Raw genomic sequence first — 15,396 nt, forward strand, 5'->3', positions numbered from 1 at the left:
AATTAAGGCATTAAATGTTGCAAAGTAACGCACAAAACAAAAGTAATAATGCTGAGATTATTAAAGGGCTATTTTTTTCTGAGTATTCCTTTTTTGTGTTCTTAATGGCTTTCTGATTAGAATGAAATCACCTGGAGAATTTAAGTATTGTGTAGTATTTATGTAAGCTGTTGCCTTTAGGAATAGGGATCTAATTTCTAATTGTTTCATCAGGGTGATTTATTAGGGTGTTTAGGTTTTTCTCAGGTGTTTTCGAGTGTTTTGTGTTTGTCTTAGCAACACTCTTATGTTGAGTACAGGAAATTGTACATGCTATCTCATTGTCACTTTTCAATGTTTGATTGGATTTCCAGATCTGCTGATAAACGCCCATACAGGCTCCAATTGTATACTACATTGTCTTTGTCCTTGCCTCTTCCATATTTTACCAGGTGAAAATAGTTACAGGACATCACCTGAGCTCAACTTAAATAAGTATTACTGGTATTTAAGCAAATTCCTTTACACCAATTACAATCAGTGTTTGAGTCTAGGATGTCACAATTTGCTATATTTTATGTCTCAAGTCATTATGTATTTTTGTTTTTAAACCATACTGTTTGTTTGCTTCACTCCTTTACTCATGAATTTTGCCTAATCTTTATTTTTAATCTAATCTACTTCCTAGTTTAAGTCGGTAACTAACAGGATAACTGACAGTTTTCTGTAAAACCATGCATCCTCTTCTCTCCACCGTCTGACTTTTCATTTACTTGTAATCAATTTCCTTGGTCTTTTCTTATTGCTTATTTACTGTTCCTTCATGCTTATTTATTGTTAGAAGCTGGCCATGTAAGGGCCAAGCACTTTGACCAAAAATATGAAGGTCTACAAAGCTTGATAATTTAACAATAACTCCCAACCAGCACTAATTGTGTTAAAAATTTTATATATGTTCTGGCTTTGAATTTATCCATTTGATACTAAAGCAAAAGAAAAAGCTGTCTGAAAGTGAATATAGTTTTTAATGTTTATTGGTGAATCTTTTTTTTTATAAGAAATGTGCAACACTGAAGTGTTTGCTACAGTTTAAATTCAAGAACTTATTGTAGCTGAAAACTTTGTGAACAGATTGTCACTATACATTCTAATATATAGTATAGAAAAATACTTAGGATTTACATCGGGATATGGGCATTCCACAATAAAAACTTTGAATATAACAAAATTTAAAAAGAGGAAAAAGCTGAGTAATGCTTAACCATCATGCAGAATAATGTCAAGTTTCACATTTCTAAATACAGAAGTAGAATGCAGCTATAATGATTGCTTATGCTTTAGCTGTAAAAGCTGCATCTTGCATAAGGAAGGTCTGAACTGTGTATCATTTGGTTGATTCCTAAGATTCAGATCATTTAAAGTCATCGTGGTTTTCTGGTTTTCCGTTTTGCATTATTATACAGTAGACTAAGAGTAATAAAGGTATGAGATAAAACTTTGCATTCCACTAAACTGTAAATGTCAAGATAAATTAGGAAAATTAAGAAAATCTACATTGATCTGTAGTAACTGTGTTTCAACTTTAACTAATAACTAGACTTTAATACATACAGTGAATAAAAATATTCGGTATTTGCAGCGAATTCAGCAACATTCCAGAATAAGTAATTCACATCACAAATTTCAATAGCACAAAAATATGTACACTTGATTTAGCATTTGGGTGCATTTGAGGAACCAGGAGAGTGGCGCTTCTTTTCAATGGGCACTCGGCCGGTCCTTGATCCCTGGGGAACAGCACTTCTGGGACACCAGGAAGTGCTGACAAACCAGGGATGGTTTATGCCCGGAGTGCTTCCGGGTGCAAGGGCAGCACTTCCGCCACACTGGGGAGTGTTGCCGGAAGTTGGTCGTCAGGCACCTGGAGCACATCCGGGACTGTATAAAAGGGGCCGCCTCCCTCCATTCAATGGTTGCAGTCGGGAGGAAGAGGACAGAGCTCCATGGAGAGGAGTGGAGGCAGTGAAGGACTTCATAAAGGATTGGAAAGAAGGGTGATTGGTGCAGGGGCACTGTGTGCTGTGAACTATAACTGTGTAAATAAACGTGTGCTGTTTAAAGATTATTAGAACATTAGAACAATCTAGATGAGAACAGGCCATTCAGCCCAACAAAGCTCGCCAGTCCTACCAACTTGTTTCCTCCAAGAAAGCATCAAGTCGAGTTTTGAAAGTCCCTAACGTCTTACTGTCTACCACACTACTTGGTAGCTTATTCCAAGTGTCTATCGTTCTTTGTGTAAAGAAAAACTTCCTAATGTTTGTGCGAAATTTACCCTTAACAAGTTTCCAACTGTGTCCCCGTGTTCTTGATGAGCTCATTTTAAAATACAAGTCTCGATCCACTGTACTAATTCCCTTCATAATTTTAAACACTTCAATCATGTCACCTCTTAATCTTCTTTTGCTTAAACTGTAAAGGCTCAGCTCTTTTAATCTTTCCTCATAATTCAACCCCTGTAGACCTGGAATCAGCCTAGTCACTCTTCTCTGGACCTTTTCTAGTGCTGCTATGTCCTTTTTGTAGCCTGGAGACCAAAACTGCACACAGTACTCAAGATGAGGCCTCACCAGTGCATTATAAAGGTTGAGCATAACCTCCTTGGACTTGTACTCCACAGATCGTGCTATATAACCTAACATTCTGTTAGCCTTCTTAATGGCTTCTGAACACTGTTTGGAAGTTGATAGCTTGGAGTCCACTATGACTCCTAAATCCTTCTCATAAGGTGTACTCTCGATTTTCCGACCACCCATTGTGTATTCAAACCTAATATTTTTACTTCCTATGTGTAATACTTTACATTTACTGACATTAAATTTCATCTGCCACAAATCTGCCCAAGCCTGTATGCTATCCAAGTCCTTCTGTAATGATATAACGGATTCCAAATTATCTGCTAATCCACCTATCTTGGTATCATCTGCAAACTTAACCAGCTTGTTACTTATATTCCTATCTAAATCATTTATATATATTAAAAATAGCAGCGCCCTAGCACTGACCCCTGTGGAACACCACTCTTAACATCGCCAGTTCTGATGAGGTTCCTCGCACCATCACCCTCTGCTTCCTGTGTCTGAGCCAATTCTGCACCCATCTAAAAACATCACCCTGAATTCCCACTTCTTTTAACTTGATGCCCAACCTCTCATGTGGCACCTTATCAAATGCTTTCTGAAAGTCCAGATAAATAATATCATAAGCTCCACTTTGATCGTATCCTTTTGTTGCCTCCTCATAGAATTCCAACATGTTAGTAAAACACGACCTCCCCCTTCTGAACCCATGCTGACTGTTCAGAATAACTCCTGTCCTTGTCATGTGTTGCTCAATCTTATCCTTAATAATTCCTTCCATTAATTTTCCTGTGATGCTTGTTAAGCTTACTGGCCTATAGTTGCTTGGATCTGCCCTGTCACCCTTTTTATATAATGGGATGATATTTGCCATTTTCCAGTCCTTTGGAATCTCTCCAGTGCACAGTGACTTCCTAAAAATATGTGTCAAGGGTTTATATATGTACTCACTAGCCTCCTTAAGAACACGAGGATAAATATTATCTGGGCCTGGTGATTTGTTTGATTTCATCTTATTTAATCTGAGCAGCACTTCTCCCTCTACAATTTCCAAATCCCTCAGTACCTCCTTAGTAGTTGTGTTTACCTCTGGCAGGTTATCCACTTGCTCACTTGTAAACACCTCAGAAAAATGTAAGTTTAGGGCATCTGCTATTTCATTGTCTGTATCTTTTAATTCCCTTTACTATTCCTGATGAACTTGACCTCCTCCTTAACTGTTCTTTTACTACTAAAATACTGAAAGAATCTCTTGGGGTCTTCTTTCGCCTTATCTGCTATATTCCTCTCCAACTGTCTTTTAGCCTCTCTGATATCCTTCTTAATGGTTGCCCTCATTTTCTCATACGCTACGGTTCTCTTTGCAGTCATTAGTCTTATATGCCTTATACAGCAGTTTTTCCTTTGCAACTTCTTTTTAAATCTTTATTAATCCATCGTGGAGTTTTTTAGTTTCCTATTACTTCCAAATTTAGGTATGTATCTGTCCTGCATTACATGTAAAACATTTTAAACCTGTTCCACTGCTCCTCGACTGTCTCCACATTTAAAAGCTTATCCCAGTCTATCCTACTTAGACTTTGTCGCATCTGCTCAAAATTAGCCCTACTAAAGTTCAACTTAACAATTTTAGTCTTTGCATCTGTACTCTTACAAAATACTGAGAATTGTATTACATTATGGTCACTTGACCCTAGTGGTTCAATCACCTCTACACCCTCAATTCTATCCTGATTATTACAGAATACTAAATCCAGATAGGCTTCACCCCTTGTTGGTGCTTTAACATGCTGTGTTAAAAACAGTCACTGATTACTTCTAAAAACTCCTGCTCATCTGTAAGGTTATCCCAGTTAATATTTGGATAATTAAAGTCCCCATGACTATAATATCCCCTGTAAACTTGCCTTTTGATATTACTAAAAGATGTGTGTTGAAATTACTGTCTGAATTGGGTGGTCTATAACACACTCCTAAAATGAGACCTTTTCCCTAATATTTTCCAGGCGAAGCCACATGTCCTCACTAAGATGGGGCTCATCATCCAACTGAAGATGACTTACATTTAATTCCTGTTTGGCATAAACAGCAACCCCACCTCCTTTTCTGTTCTGTCTATCCTTCCAAAAAATGTGTATCCCTCTATGTTACACTCATCCCCATCTTTGTTATTTAGCCAGGTTTCCGTTATTGCTATAATATCATAATTGTGCTCTGCTACATACAACTCCAACTCACTTACCTTATTTTTGATACTTCTAGCATTAAGGCAAGCTATTTTTAATGTGTTAATCCTTCTATCTTTACGTGTTTGCTTAAAATTTACATTACTATGCATTTTTATTTCTACACCATTGTTTGTTCTTCCATGTATAGATCTAAATCTGGCCTGTCCTAAACTCCCTGCCCCCATTCCCTAGTTTAAACAATCCTCGACTAGCCTACACATACGCCTCCCCAATACATTGGTGCCCCTCGGTTCAGATGTAACCCGTCACGGCGGAACAGGTCCCATCTGTTCCAAAAGGAGTCCCAATGCCCCATAAACCTATACCCTTCTACCCTGCACCAAGATTTGAAGCCTTCTAATCTCCTCAATCTTACCTGGACTGGCGCGTGGCACAGGCAGAACTTCGGAGAAGACTACCTTGTCAGTTCTGCTCCTCAGCTTGGTACCTAACTCTTTGAATTTGGATCGCAGAACTGACAGACTACCCTTATGTATGTCATTTGTTCCAACGTGGACAATGACAACTGGATCCACCCGCTCTGGCCAAGAGCCTATCCACCCTTCCAGGGAGGTCTCCCACCTGTGCTCCCGGAAGGCAACACACCGTGCAAGACTCTCTCTCTCTGGAGCACACCTGCGCTTCAATCCCCCTAATGATTGAGTCCCCAACTATCACTACCTCTCTCTTTTTGGGAACTGCCAACCCTGCCTACCACCTCAGAATTATCAGAGTCACCGTCCAGCTCTGCCAGGACATGATAACGGTTAGACACTTCTAATTCTGGGGTTGATGCCCCCGGACAGTGTGCACCCTTTACCTTACGCCTTATGACCGTGACCCACCTATTCCTACCTGTCTGGTCTGGAATCTCCTCCCGCCACCTTAGGGGTGCACACTATCTCTAAAGGACACCTGGGCCAAGTCCGCCAATTCTCTATTACAACGCAGGTCAGCCAACTCCTCCTCCAGTTCAGCGACCCTGAGCTCGAGGTGCTGGATCAGCTGGCATCTCTTGCAGATGTAGCCCTCATAGACAACTGGCTCTTCCAAACCATCATCTAAAAAGTCCAACATCCAACAGGACTTGCATTGCACTGGCCTCATTATTAAAATTTGATTTGGGATTACTAAGCTGCCTTAACTATATATTTTTTTTTTCTTAAAATTAAATTTCTTCTTCTTTCAGCTGCTCCTTAACTTAAATGGTAACACTAAGATCTGCTACAGATATTTTACACCTTTTCCCCTTAAGCTCCTGTACTGTTCTCCCTCTCAGCTGCCTGCTATTTGCCTTTCTATGAGGTTAACTTTACTTTTCTCTGTCTCTTCTAACTTTGCGTTCTTCTTACTTATAAGCTCTTCACTCGCACTGTTTGTATTCCCCCGTATTAATGAACCAATACGCTGTCGCCCACTTAACTGTTCTGCCTCTGGACCGCTAAGGACTGTTTAATCTAAAATAAACAAATAAATAAAACTTTACTACCTTATTTGCTCCTACTGCCTGATCGGTGTCTTAACGCAGGCCGCTTACCTGAGCACTACTGAGTTTCCACCTTTTACTGCTTTGAAGTCAGCCGCGGCCTTTTTTTCTTTTCCTTTAAACTAAGGAATCGCTGTTACGACGACGCGGTTATTTATTTACAAATGCCGATATCAGTTACTGCTGCTTTCTACCCTGCCGCCTCGATGCTAATTCAAATACAGATAACAAGAAAAAGAACAAGTACAAGTACAAATAACTTTTCCAAGCGCACTTCCAAACACCCAGCTACTTTTGCTCTTGTGCGGGCGAAAAAAAAAACCCTTCTAAAGGGAAAAAAGCTTTAAAATTCCCACACGGTTCCTTAGCAACAACCAAAACCCAAGTTTTTAAGAGCAAAATGTATTTTTTTAATTTAAATCTCACACCACAGAACAACTCTCAACAGACTCTAGCGTTTGCAAAGCACACGTCAGCACAAAGCACACGTGACTCTCAGCTCTCCCTGACAGGGACTTAGCCTAAACCCTGGACTAAAACATGGAAGTGTCTGTCTATCTGTGTCCGGGGCTGGCTTCCACAGTATATTTAAAATTTTTGTTAATTTGCAAACATCAAAAGCTAAGATACCACATTTTGTTTATTATATATTTTGTAACAATGATTCATACTGAAACAAAATAGTGATAATTGAATGAATTTACGTGTGCTGTATTAGTAGATGACATAAAATAACATCCATCCATCTATTATCCAACCCGCTATATCCTAACTACAGGGTCATGGAGGTCTGCTGGAGCCAATCCCAGCCAACACAGGGCACAAGGCAGGAACAAACCCCAGGCAGGGTTCCAGCCCACCGCAGATAAAATAACATCATTTTGAAATAACATGCAGTTAAAAACAGTATCCACACATAGCTTGCATAACTCCTTTCTTTTTCCATTAGTTTCTAATTTAGTTCCTTTGCTTGCATATTTTACTGTTATGGCACATTTATTTGACACAGAGATACCTGCAAGCCACTGACACAGCCACATAAACAGCTGCCCATTGGAATTTGCTGGTGTCACAATAAACTTGTGTTGGGAATTAGTCTTGCCATCACCAGTGGCTGACCAGCAAAAGTTAAAATAACCACTTTTGAGAGAAATTTGAGTCGGCAAACCAGTCTCTAATAGAAGTTGCACAAAATGTTTCTCTGTTTCAAGACAGACAATTTTGAGCATTTACCAATGATTTTTAAATGGGAGTTACTGAAACTGAAAAAAATGTGTGTACAGTATGTTTTATGTGAAATAGCTCAATGATAATTGAAGTTTCCCAATAAATTTCCCAGAAGAACAAGTGTACCATATTACAACAAGACATACCTCTGAGAGCCAAGTTGTTTCATGCAGACATACTATATAGGAACACATAGACATGAGGATATGACAAAGATAATAGGTGCTTTTCATATTATGTAGGAACTCTCTTAAAAACAGTTCCAAAGTTAAATGAGCCCTAGCCACTGTACAGAATAATATAAAGTTTTACATGGGGCTAAAATATAAATATTTACCCTTTTTCTGATTACCTATATATAAACATAGGAAGTATCATGAGTGACATGGTGACACAAAGGTTAGTGTTGCCATATTCAATTTGTGGCTGAGTTCTTGCAATGATTTTTGCTTTTCACATTTTGCTTGTTATTTCTTTTTGTGTGGGTTTCCTCCCCCAGTTCAAAGACATGCAGGATTAAGCGAGTGAGTGTTTGTGAATTTCTTTTCAATTTTCTCCACTAGGGTTGTCCATAAATTATGCCCATTATCATTGTAAGTCATGGCTCCTATTGCTTTATTTACTGTATAGAAAAGTTAAATGGAAAAAATAGAGTAATGAACTGTGAAAATATCAAATCTATGAAATGCTAAATATTCTCTCAACTTAAAAAAATCAAAATTATTGTCAATTCTGAAACTTCCCCCAGTTTAATGAATGCTTAGGGCTTCAGCTCTATAATCTGTCTGACATTGTACCTCTTAAATGAAGGAAGGTCCGTATCGTTTAGATCATTGAGTGGACTTCAGGTCAATTCATGAGAAAGTCTTCTTAGGTTTCTGACACTGTACAGTACATACACTTGAAAGGTCACATGTTCTCCATGCCTTAGTTGTGATATGCATCTGTTTTTTTCAACAGTCTTTCATGTTGCGTTCTTCTATTTTAAGTGTTTTTTTTGAAGATTTCTTTTTACTACTTTTTAAAATTGTTTGCAATGATTGAGTCAATTCCTATACAGTTTAATAATGAATATTTAGCTGAAAAATATAATGCACTAGCAGGAGTACCCGGCATTGCCCGGGAATGTATAATGAATTTCCCAAATGAAAGACACACAACATAGAAATAGAACAATCATTTTTCTGCTTCACATTTTATTGTAGTAGGTAATACAAGTGGTTATTCCAGAGCCTTTGGATACACTATATTTTTTTTTTCCCTTGTGGTGCAAAATTCTGAGGATTGCCCACTCTAGAACATGCTACGTAGTGTTGTCCGTGTGAAAAGCATGGATTTTCCAAATTGATGCCTGCAACTTGCAGTGATTGCCCTTGAGCCTTATTAATTGACATAGCAAAAGCCAAGCGAACAGGAAATTGTAGCCGTTTGAAATCAAAGGGTAAATCATTAGGAATCGGCAGTATTCTTGGTATGAAAACATTTTCACGTCTTGCGCAACCTGTTATGATAGTTGCTTCAATAATATGTATTGATGGAAAAGTTGCCGGCATTTCAAGATGTGATTCTTTTCAGAAACTCTACTTATTAGTCGGTAAGCATAAAAGTCCATTGCACTGAGTTTCTTGCTAGCAACCAAAGTAATACCCATCTTCGCCTTTCCAAAAGATTAGTGGATACTGAAGGGTATCATACGACCTGTGTGTGTCTGCCACACGCTGAAGACTTCTGTCCCTTTTCTCAATGATAATGTCCTGCTTCCCAAAGTCATTGCCTACCATTACAATGGGAACCTCATCAAGTGTTGGAGCATTGAATTGTCAGTGATGCTCTCCCTGTGGCATTTTGTCAGCTCTTATGACAACTTTATAATCATCTGTTGACATACGTTGAAGTGCAGTCTTGAAAAGGGTGACATATGCGTTGTTCTCATGAAGGAATCATTCTAAATCCATCACAATGTCCAGTCTCATGTTCAGTATTCTGCTGTGTCTATGATGAGCTGTTGTGGAAATATCTCCCATGAAGTAGATCTGAAGGAACTCAATTGTCCCATCAGTTAATGGAAGTAATGATCCTATTGTATGGTAAACTTGACCTTGCACTTTAAATGTGGTCATGAACCCATCCTCTCGTATTTGTTTAGTTGCACCAAAAGAAGTCATTTGAAAACAGGATTTGTACTTCCTGATGTAGTTCAAGAAATGCTTTGAAATAGGTGTTGATCCTGACATCAAAGAGTGTAGAGGTTCAGGTGGATGAAGTAGAGATGGCAGTTTCACCTTCCCATTTGAGCAACACAATCCCGGTGACTCTCCTTTCCATCTTAGAGCTCTACAATGAACAAAGATATGATCCATTCAGCCAATAACAGCGACAGGATGTTCAACCTGTCGGTTATATACAAAACCCATATTTTTTAAATTGTGCTACATTTGTCCATGTGTTGCATCAGCAGCCCTTCACCTGTTGGCAGACAGCCTGGTTTCCCTTTCTTGAGATGTTGCATTCGCTCTTGCATCAGACATTTTTTCCAACCAAACATACCCCGTGACCTCCTCCTGGTCACAAAGGAGCCCCATGCCCAGTTTGGTGGCGTTCGGACGCCCGGTGCAGATGTGTATGGCGGACAAACAAACGTACATCGATTATGCTTTATATATTAAATGTTACGTTTTGTTAATAATGGGTATTTTTTACATTTGTAATAGATTTTTATGAAAAACTATTTGCTTTGAAGGTTTTAAAGTTAGAAATCTTGAATTGGATTGAAAATAAAAATATAATGTATTTGACTATGTTAGAATATATTTCTGCAGAGTGCAAGTATGTTGTACTAACAACTTTCTCTTTGGCCTGGATGTCTCATTGGAGTTTTGGTGGACTGACATGGAAGATAACATAAAATAATAACTGTATGAAGCACATTAACAGGTGCTTCAGATACATTGCAAAGATTTAGGGGTTGTGAAAAATAAAAATGTCCAAAGGAACTCAAATGTTTAGCTTTTGAAATTTCTTCCAATGTTTTATTTTTGTCCATTTTCCCTAACTGCCAGCTTTGTAGTCTTTGCTTGGAAAAAAAAACTTAATTGATAGAATCCTTATTTTTACATAAAATATATAATTTATGGCAAGACTTAATAGCAGTTTCTGACTATTGAGACACAAAACAATAGCAGTCGATTCACAAAGGCTAGATGTTGCAGCCTACATAACAATGAACTTGAACTAAAGTAACATGTATGATTTTTGCTATAGACAGCTTTATCTTTGCTGATTATGGTCCCATTATACTTAACTCCCCCTGAAATGTGAGCACAATTGGGCTGCCTGGACACCAGCAGAACAATCAGAAATACACATGTTTTACATTTATTTACTGAACTTTCTCTTAAGCATTGGCATTATAGGATATTTGCTCATATAGTAGTAGGTTTGTTAGATCAAGGAGTTTATGTGAAAAGAAAACATTTTATTGTAATGTGTAATTTTTCTAATTAAACTTGTTACATGAACAGAATTGATATGAGACTTTTGTTAGAAAAGTGCTAAATAGTTAACACTGTTTACTTCAGAGTGAGTGTATCCAGCCAACTACGTAATAGAAAATGAGTGGACAAGAGTTTGAGACCCTTAAGGAAAATATCAGCAGGTGATTTGTAAACATGTTACAACAACAACAACAACAACATTTATTTATATAGCACATTTTCATATAAATGTAGCTCATAGTGCTTTATATGATGAAGAAAAGAGAAAAAAAGACAAAGTAAGAATTAAAATAAGACAACATTAATTAACATAGAATAAGAGTAAGGTCCGATGGTCAGGGAGGACTGAAAAAAAAAAAAAGACGGCTGGAGAGAAAAAATAAAATCTGCAGGGGTTCCAGACCATGAGACCGCTCAGCCCTCTCTGGGCATTCTACCTAACATAAATGAAACAGTCCTCTTTATATTTAGGGTTCTCAAGGAAGGACTTGATGATGATGGTCATGTAGACTTCTGGCTTTTAATCCATCAATGTAGGAACATCATGGTGCTTTGATTATGTGCTGGTGGCGCAGGTTGCCACCCCAGAAAACCAGGAAAGAAACAGAAGAGAAAGTAGGGGTTAGTATATATTTTAGAGCCACCATGACTATTTATGATAATTATTGAAAATACAGAGTATCAGGATTAAATTAAAATGAAGTTATGAGAAGGCCATGTTAAAGTAATGAGTTTTTAGCAGTTTTTTAAAGTGCTCCACTGTATTAGCCTGGCGAATTCTTATTGGCAGGCTATTCCAGATTTTAGGTGCATAACAGCAGAAGGCCGCCTCACCACTTCTTTTAAGCTTAGCTCTTGGAATTCTAAGTAGATACTCATTTGAGGATCTAAAGTTACGATTTGGAATATAAGGTGTCAGACATTCTGATATATAAGATGGAGAGAGATTATTTAAGTCTTTGTAAGCCATAAGCAGTATTTTAAAGTCAATTCTGAATGACACAGGTAACCAGTGTAGTCACATCAAAACTGGAGAAATGTTTTTGGATTTTCTTTTCCTAGATAGGATTCTAGCAGCTGCATTCTGCACTAGTTTCAAACGATTTATGTCTTTTTGGGGTAGTCCTGAGAGGAGTGCATTACAGTAATCTAGTCAACTGAAAACCAAAGCGTGAACTAATTTCCCAGCATCTTTCAATGTTATAAGAGATCTAACTTTTGCTATGTTTCTTAAGTGAAAAAATGCTGTCCTGGTGATCTGATTAATATGCGATTTAAAATTCAGGTTACAGTCAACAGTTACCCCTAAGTTCTTTACCTCCGTGTTGACTTTTAATCCTAATGCATCAAGTTTATTACTAATAACCTCATTATAACCATTATTGCCAATCACTAAAATTTCTGCTTTCTCTTTATTTAGCTTGAGAAAATGACTATTCATCCATTTAGAAACACATGTAAGACATTGTCTTAGTGAAACAACAGAGTTGGGGTCATCAGGGGCTATTGATAAGTATAGCTGCATGTAATCAGCATAGCTATGGTAACTCACGTTATGCCCCAAGATGATCTGACCTAATGGAAGCATATAGATCGAAAAGAGCAGCAGATCCAGGATAGAGCCTTGTGGAACACCATATAGGATATCAGGTGTCTTTGAGTTGTAATTACCACAACTAACAAAGAATTTTCTACCTGCCAGGTAGAATTCAAACCAATTTAAGACACTACCAAAAAGGCTCACCCATTGTCTAAGGTTATTTCTAAGAATGTTGTGATCAATGGTGTCAAATGCGGCACTCAGATCTAAGAGGATGAGAACAGACAAATGGCCTCTGTCTGAATTTACCCACAGGTCATTTACTACTTTAACGAGTGCAGTTTCTGTAATGTGATTTGTTCTAAAACCTGACTGAAACTTATCAAGAATAGCATGTTTATTGAGGTGGTCATTTAGCTGCATAATGACTTCCTTCTCTAGAATTTTACTTAGGAAAGGCAGGTTAGAGATGGGTCTAAAATTTTCAAAAGCAGAGGGGTCAAGATTATTTTTCTTGAGTAGGGGTTTAACTACTTAAGACAGTCTGGGAAGACCCCCATATCTAATGACGAGTTTACTATGTTAAGAATATTATCAATTAGTACGCCGATACTTCTCTGAAAAAACTTGTTGGTACTGGGTCAATGACGCAGGTGAAGGGTCTCAGTTGAGAAATTATTTTATATAAATCAGGTAAATCAATCCTAGTGATCCTATTTAATCCTATTTAATTTGTTTATAACGGAGTACTGGAGCTTAGGAGGATCTTCAGTCTTGGGGAGATGTACTATATTATTTCTAATATCATTAATTTTTTGATTGAAAAATACAGCAATGGCCTCACAGGTTTCACTGGAAGTATGTTGGAGGCATTCTTTTGCGTTACCTGGGTTTAGCAGATGATCAATCGTAGAGAATAAGATTCTGAGATTACTAGCATTGTTATTTATAATCTTAGAGAAATAGCAGCGCCTCTCAAGATGGACTGTGTTACTGTATTCTGTTATTTTAACCTTCAATATCTCATAGTGGATAGTTAATTTAGTTTTCCTCTATTTACGCTCAGCTGTATGGCATCTTCTCTTTAAATCAGACACTCTTGGGGTCTTCCATTGTATAACAATGCTAGAAGATTTTTTAACTGTCTTTTCAGGTGCAACTAAGTCAACAGCAGCTCTCACCTTAGTATTAAATTTTACAATATTAAGTTCCAGTAACTCTTTGCCTTTTACTCTGCCTTTGTGTTAGCATGGTGACATTATACATTTTCTGTCTTCATTTCTGCAAAAATCGGGTCCTGTGTTGAGTCAGTGTTTTGATATGGACACCCAAGGACACACTTTTCAGATAATCCTTTAATAGATTCTCTTGTTGACTGGGTAGATTTTATCACAGTCATGACTTGTAGCGTACAAGTAGACTCAAATGAACTATGTCAGGATAAAACTGCATCCATTATTACCCCCAGAAGTGTTGTTAAAACAGCTGCTTTTGCAAGGCAATGAATCTCTATTTAATTTTCTTTATATTCTTTTTTTAATTTAAGATGGTCATTTTTATCCAATAGTTGTTCACTGTAATAGTGATTTAAATACTGATTAAATGCTTGAGAAAGAGTGAAATAGTGAGAGTGTGAGACAGATGTGTTTGAGTACAATGGAAATATTCTAGATTTATTAAAGTCCTGAAATGTATTTATTACTTAAAGAAAGCAGTATAACGGAAAGATAAGTTAAAATGAGCAGTACATTAAATTGTAAATTATACTGGTGGTGTTAACCAGGCTAATTTCGTTGACATGATCACGTTTGGTTTCATTAATTTCATAAAGAACAGTATTTATTTTCTTTCAAGTCTGCAGGTGCTAATGTACATGTAAAGCAGTGCTTGTAGTAGACAGATGTAAGTGCCAGTACCCTATATGTTATACTATTGAATTAAAGTGAGTAGTGAGAACTCCAGAGCATTTTCCCATTAGACATTCAAGCACTACTATCTAACACTGGTCCTGTACTGTACAATTTGAGTTGGCTCAAATTTCACCTTCATCGGCTGTTTTATGTACAGTATGAGGGGTTAGCGATGCCCTGTTTAATCTTATGATTGAGCTGTCATATAATTGGAAGAATTTCTGTCATGTAAAAAAAATTCAGATGACTTTCTTGTAGAGTAGGTTGTCACATGACCTGATTATTTTCTGATGTCGCTGTCAAATTTCATTGAACATCGATCACAGTATATTGAACATTGAGTATTAGTATTTTCATAATCTTTTGCACATTTTTGATTTAAAAAATCTGCATATCAGCTAAAGCATAAGCTGAAATTAACAAATTCTCTTCCTGACATACTGTTGTGTCCATTCAAACATTAACTTATCAAACAATTAAGTGGTCTGTAGACTGAGGAAATCGGAGCCAGGTCGGAGATATGGAGGAGTTTCCCAATTTCATATATAATTGAGTGTGGTTGCCAAGTAATTGTTTGACTCCTGTTCTATCATTCTTTAGTATTTCTGTCTTTCTTACAAGCATATATTGTTTACTTTTGCATAAAAATAAAAAAATGTGTGTTTAGTAATTGTTAATCTTAATATACTGTATGATAATTTTTCAGAGCTTGTCAAATGTTTTCCTTCGTGCATCATGTTTAGATAGATCTTGTAGCTAATAGAGTATGGCAAAATGTATTTACCTTTATACATATTAGAAAGTAACAAGCAAGTAGAGGGATTTTGAAAATTTAACCATACTAGGTAAGGAAGTTATAGGAAAAATTCATGTGTTTGGAATAATGACAAGAT

The 15,396-nt window shown here is 37.2% G+C and overlaps 1 protein-coding gene across 1 annotated transcript in view; it reads left to right on the plus strand.

Moving 5' to 3' along the window:
- Positions 1 to 15,396, plus strand: part of cdh13 (cadherin 13, H-cadherin (heart)) — a 1,331,220-nt gene that overhangs the window by 587,199 nt on the left and 728,625 nt on the right. The window lies entirely within an intron of this gene.

The sequence above is a fragment of the Polypterus senegalus genome, chromosome 9 (assembly GCF_016835505.1).
Source record: "Polypterus senegalus isolate Bchr_013 chromosome 9, ASM1683550v1, whole genome shotgun sequence".
Classification (NCBI taxonomy): domain Eukaryota; kingdom Metazoa; phylum Chordata; class Cladistia; order Polypteriformes; family Polypteridae; genus Polypterus; species Polypterus senegalus.